The sequence below is a fragment of the Heterodontus francisci genome, chromosome 22 (genome assembly GCF_036365525.1).
Source record: "Heterodontus francisci isolate sHetFra1 chromosome 22, sHetFra1.hap1, whole genome shotgun sequence".
In the NCBI taxonomy this organism is placed as follows: Eukaryota; Metazoa; Chordata; class Chondrichthyes; order Heterodontiformes; family Heterodontidae; genus Heterodontus; species Heterodontus francisci.
Window position 1 is genome coordinate 38,400,142 of NC_090392.1, and position 6,000 is coordinate 38,406,141.

General features: G+C 44.5%; 2 non-coding genes across 2 annotated transcripts; both read right to left on the reverse strand.

Moving 5' to 3' along the window:
* Positions 1 to 2,140: 2,140 nt before the first annotated feature.
* On the reverse strand, positions 2,141 to 2,213 carry trnav-cac (transfer RNA valine (anticodon CAC)). Its single transcript has one exon. It is a non-coding gene; the product is annotated as a tRNA-Val (tRNA).
* A 3,410-nt stretch (positions 2,214 to 5,623) lies between these two features.
* On the reverse strand, positions 5,624 to 5,696 carry trnav-aac (transfer RNA valine (anticodon AAC)). The gene has a single exon. It is a non-coding gene; the product is annotated as a tRNA-Val (tRNA).
* Positions 5,697 to 6,000: the final 304 nt, after the last annotated feature.

Genomic DNA, 6,000 nt, shown 5'->3' on the forward strand with positions numbered 1-6,000 from the left:
AACGCAGACTGGGTGATCGCTTTGCGGAACACGTCCGCTCAGTCCGCAAGCAGGACCCTGAGCTTCTGGTTGCTTGCCATTTCAAGACTCCCCGCTGCTCTCATGCTTACATCTCTATCCTGGGCTTGCTGCAGTGTTCCAGTGAACAACAACGCAAGCTCGAAAAACAGCATCTCGTTGACCGATTAGTTTAGTTTCGTGATACAGCACTGAAACAGGCCCTTCGGCCCACCGAGTCTGTGCCGACCATCGACCACCCATTTATACTAATCCTACACGAATTCCATATTCCTACCACATCCCCACCTTCCCTATATTTCCCTACCACCTACCTTTACTAGGGGCAATTGGGAATGGCCAATTAACCTATCAACCAGCAAGTCTTTGGCATGTGGGAGGAAACCGGAGCACCCGGAGGAATCCCACGCAGACACAGGGAGAACTTGCAAACACCACACAGGCAGTGCCCAGAATTGAAACCGGGTCGCTGAGCTGTGAGGCTGCGGTGCTAACCACTGCACACGAGAGCGTGCCGGACTGAATATTGAGTTTAATAATTTCAGATCATGACGGGCCCCCCATTTTACTTTCACTTTTTGTTATTTTTCTTTTCTACATTTTTTGCATTTTTTTGTATGTTTATTTTATTTCATCTTAGTTTGTTCAGTTTACTTACCCACTGTTTTGTTTTCATGTTTGTACTTGCTGCTGTTCAATTCTCAGTCCGTTAACAGTTCTATCTGTACTAATGCTTTGTCTTTCAACACACCATTAACATATTGTTTGCCTTTGCTCCATGACCTGCTGGTCAGCTATTCTGTGGCCTTGCCCAATCTGCACCTTCTCCTTTGTTATCTCTTGCTCCACCCCCGCTTTACTTGCTTCTAACCTTTGACTTTTCTAATATTTGCCTGTTCTGAAGAAGGGTCACTGAGTCGAAATGTTAACTCTGCTTCTCTCTCCACAGATGCTGCCAGACCTGCTGAGTATTTCCAGAATTTCTTGTTTGTATTTCAGATTTCCAGCATCCACAGTATTTTGCTTTTATTCATGTATATTCTTCCTCAGTTCAATATGAAGGAGCGGGTTGATATTGAGCGGAGCCGCAGTGCATCTCATTTTCAACGCCACCTTGTTAGTTTTCCTGTTACTCGCCGAATGAAGAACAATACAAAGTGATCATTTGGCACGTCTGCCTGTTTGCTTAGCTTCAGTTACAGAATCAGCTGTGACCGTCTTTAAGGGAGGCAAAGTACTCTTCGAGCTCTGCGTGACGCTGAATAGTTATGTTAATCTGCATCAATAAACCCAGGTATGTCTCTGTTACTGACTGAACAAAACGCTAATAAGTCTGTGAGCGACTGTCATAACTTAAATAACTTTTTCCCCTCTGCGTGTCATGAACCTTTACCCCTTGTCATAATGGCGGCTGCATGTTAAGAGCTGCGTTTTCAAGGTGCTTAAGACACCAAGAATCTGCCGCAGCAGTGGTTAAATTGAAAAGGATTTTTGCCCCTTTTACCCAATAAGAAATGTTCAGGAGGAGCATTTTCCCCAAACGTGTTTCCACCGGAGATTCATCATTGCAACTCAAAGAAAGTTTCAGTCACTTAGGCGTTCTGTCCGAGCTGCTCGGAGGTTTAGTGGCCCGGATATCATGTGCCTACGTTTTGCTGAGCCTGTGCTTGGTTTCTGGGGAGATTTGGCCCGGGTTGTGCTATTTTACCTCCCTGAGATGGCCAGTGACCTGTTGATTGAGGCAGCAGACCCCTCTTGCTGCTAGCAGCGAGTAATTGGACAGTGCGGGTCAAAATATTGCGGCGTGCCCCTGTCTCAACGAATGTGGAGCTGGCGAAAGTGAATTGCTGATGTGGTTTTGCCTCGTCTGAAATGAGACTTAGATCAGCTGTTACTCAGCAAGCTAGTGTTGCAGGTTTCTATTCTAATCTGAGCCAAATGAAGTGCAAGTGCTAGGTTTTGAAGAACTTTCTGCAGCATCAGGAAAAGAAAGAGGAGCGATTGCAAGGCATTGTGCACACAATGTGCAAGAGAAATAGGACTTTGAGAAATTGTGTTGTGTTAATGGGGAATGTCAATGATTGCATATATCGTTGTCAGAAGTTTGGGTTTGTTTCGAAAATGTTTCTGCCCAGTTTCGAACTGGGGACCTTTTGCGTGTGAAACAAACGTGATCACCACTACACTACAGAAACTCAGCACGGTTGCAGGGCTGAGCAAGCTGCAAGTATTGTTAAACTATACAGTCAAGATCTATTTGTGGTGCTTGTTTCATTGAAATGCAATTCCACTGTGACATTTTGCAAGGCTGCAGAGGTATTGACCCAGCAATGGACGCTCAGCAGTGCACAACACATTGCCAGGCCATTCAGGCCATCGTACCATTGCCAGTTTTTTCAAAGACTTGCCAGTTGGGCCCATTTCCTTCGCTCTGCTTTTGTTTGCCTCTCCTTTCATGCAATTATCCAATTCCCTTTTTTGTCAACTCTCACTGAAGAAACTAAGTTTGTAAGAGGTGGAGCAGCTGCTGCAGTGTCAATGCACAGTGTGCCATCATTGACAAAGATTCCCTTCCCCAACCACTCCAAGACATCCACTTGGGATTCTTGCCAAGTTCTGGATTTCATTTCTCATTATTTACTGATTGCACTGACACATATTTGTGCTTTTAAACTCTTTATTTTTATCAAATGCGTCCTTATTTTGCTGATTTGCAACATACAATGTGATTACCCGAGCAGTAGAATGCGTAACAGAGGCAGTTAAATAATGGGGGCGAAGCTTCGCTACAGCTATATAATGTCCTGGTTAGACCCCACCTGGAGTACTCTGCATAGTTCTGGGCATTCCACTTTATAAAGTATACAAATTGGCCTTGGTATACAGGGCAGTTCAGATCCAGCAGAATGTTTTCAGAGTTCAAATGGTTCGATTCGGAGGCCATGTCCCCGCTTCCACAGAGACAGCTGTTGGTTTCCACCTGGTGCCTCACTTGCTTCTGAATTTCAAGGTGTAGAATGAAATCAAGCAACGTAACCCAAGTTTGCAATGCATTCCATGCAATCATCAACCACATCATTCCCGTCTTCCTCACCTTAGCTGCACAGCCCTCTAAACGTTGCAATCCACGTCACACAGGATTTGTTCCAGGATTAAACTTTCAGTAGGATTATATTAATATCTGTGCCCGCATCTTGAAATGAGATTCTCAGCGATATCCAACACAAATTGAATTGTATAGATGACAGGCAAATACAGGAAAACAGGTCAGTATGCAAGACAATCCCATGGTGCCCATTTTCAGATGCACAATATTCATCTTTTCCAGCAAATGAAAGAATTTTTCAGTGAATCATTTGTAAAGTCAGTGTTAATGCCATTTGTGCCTTTCTTTCTTCTCGTTTTGCAACATACTGGCGCCTAAATCCAATTAATGTAAATTCATGTTTATTGGGGAGACCAAACGCAGACTGGGTGATCGCTTTGCGGAACACGTCCGCTCAGTCCGCAAGCAGGACCCTGAGCTTCTGGTTGCTTGCCATTTCAAGACTCCCCGCTGCTCTCATGCTCACATCTCTATCCTGGGCTTGCTGTAGTGTTCAAGTGAACAACAACACAAGCTCGAAAAACAGCATCTCGTTGACCGATTAGTTTAGTTTCGTGATGCAGCACTGAAACAGGCCCTTCGGCCCACCGAGTCTGTGCCGACCATCCACCACCCATTTATACTAATCCTACACGAATTCCATATTCCTACCACATCCCCACCTTCCCTATATTTCCCTATCACCTACCTTTACTAGGGGCAATTGGGAATGGCCAATTAACCTATCAACCAGCAAGTCTTTGGCATGTGGGAGGAAACCGGAGCACCCGGAGGAATCCCACGCAGACACAGGGAGAACTTGCAAACACCACACAGGCAGTGCCCAGAATTGAAACTGGCTCGCTGGAGCTGTGAGGCTGCGGTGCTAACCATTGCACACGAGAGCGTGCCGGAATGAATATTGAGTTCAATAATTTCAGATTATGACGGGCCCCCCATTTTACTTTCACTTTTTGTTATTTTTCTTTTTTTACATTTTTTGCATTTTTTTGTATGTTTATTTTATTTCATCTTAGTTTGTTCAGTTTACTTACCCACTGTTTTGTTTTCATGTTTGTACTTGCTGCTGTTCAATTTTCAGTCCGTTAACAGTCCTATCTGTACTAATGCTTTGTCTTTCAACACACCATTAACATATTGTTTGCCTTTGCTCCATGACCTTCTGGTCAGCTATTCTGTGGCCTTGCCCAATCTACACCTTCTCCTTTGTTATCTCTTGCTCCACCCCCGCTTTACTTGCTTCTAACCTTTGACTTTTCTAATATTTGCCAGTTCTGAAGAAGGGTCACTGAGCCGAAATGTTAACTCTGCTTCTCTCTCCACAGATGCTGCCAGACCTGCTGAGTAATTCCAGAATTTCTTGCTTTTATTTCAGATTTCCAGCATCCACAGTATTTTGCTTTTATTCATGTATAGTCTTCCTCAGTTCAACATGAAGGAGCGGGTTGATATTGAGCGGAGCCGCAGTGCATCTCATTTTCAACGCCACCTTGTTAGTTTTCCTGTTACTCGCCAAATGAAGAACAATACAAAGTGATAATTTGGCACGTCTGCCTGTTTCCTTAGCTTCAGTTGCAGAATCAGCTGTGTCCGTCTTTAAGGGAGGCAAAGTACTCTTCGCGGCTCTGCGTGACGCTGAATAGTTATGTTAATCTGCATCAATAAACCCAGGTATGTCTCTGTTACTGACTGAACAAAACGCTAATAAGTCTGTGAGCGACTGTCATAACTTAAATAACTTTTCCCCCTCTGCGTGTCATGAACCTTTACCCCTTGTCATAATTGCGGCTGCATGTTCAGAGCTGCGTTGTCAAGGTGCTTAAGACACCAAGAATCTGCTGCAGCAGTGGTTAAATTGAAAAGGATTTTTGCCCCTTTTACCCAAAAGGAAATGTTCAGGAGGAGCATTTTCCCCAAACATGTTTCCACCGGAGATTCATCATTGCAACTCAAAGAAAGTTTCAGTCACTTCGGTGTTCTGTTCGAGCTGCTCGGAGGTTTAGTGGCCCGGATATCATGTGCCTACGTTTTGCTGAGCCTGTGCTTGGTTTCTGGGGAGATTTGGCCCGGGTTGTGCTATTTTACCTCCCTGAGATGGCCAGAAACCTGTTGATTGAGGCAGCAGACCCCTCTTGCTGCGAGCAGCGAATAATTGGACAGTGCGGGTCAAAATATTGCGGCGTGCCCCTGTCTCAACGAATGTGGAGCTGGCGAAAGTGAATTGCTGATGTGGTTTTGCCTCGTCTGAAATGAGACTTAGATCAGCTGTTACTCAGCAAGCTAGTGTTGCAGGTTTCTATTCTAATCTGAGCCAAATGAAGTGCAAGTGCTAGGTTTTGATGAACTTTCTGCAGCATCAGGACTAGAAAGAGGAGCGATTGCAAGGCATTGTGCACACAATGTGCAAGAGAAATAGGACTTTGAGAAATTGTGTTGTGTTAATGGGGAATGTCAATGATTGCATATATCGTGGTCAGAAGTTTGGGTTTGTTTCGAAAATGTTTCTGCCCAGTTTTGAACTGGGGACCTTTTGCGTGTTAGACAAACGTGATCACCACTACACTACAGAAACTCAGCACGGTTGCAGGGCTGAGCAAGCTGCAAGTATTGTTAAACTATACAGTCATGATCTATTTGTGGTGCTTGTTTCATTGAAATGCAATTCCACTGTGACATTTTGCAAGGCTGCAGAGGTATTGACCCAGCAATGGACGCTCAGCAGTGCACAACACATTGCCAGGCCATTCAGGCCATCGTACCATTGCCACTTTTTTCAAAGACTTGCCAGTTGGGCCCATTTCCTTCGCTCTGCTTTTGTTTGCCTCTCCTTTCATGCAATTATCCAATTCCCTTTTTTGTCAACTCTCACTTAAGAA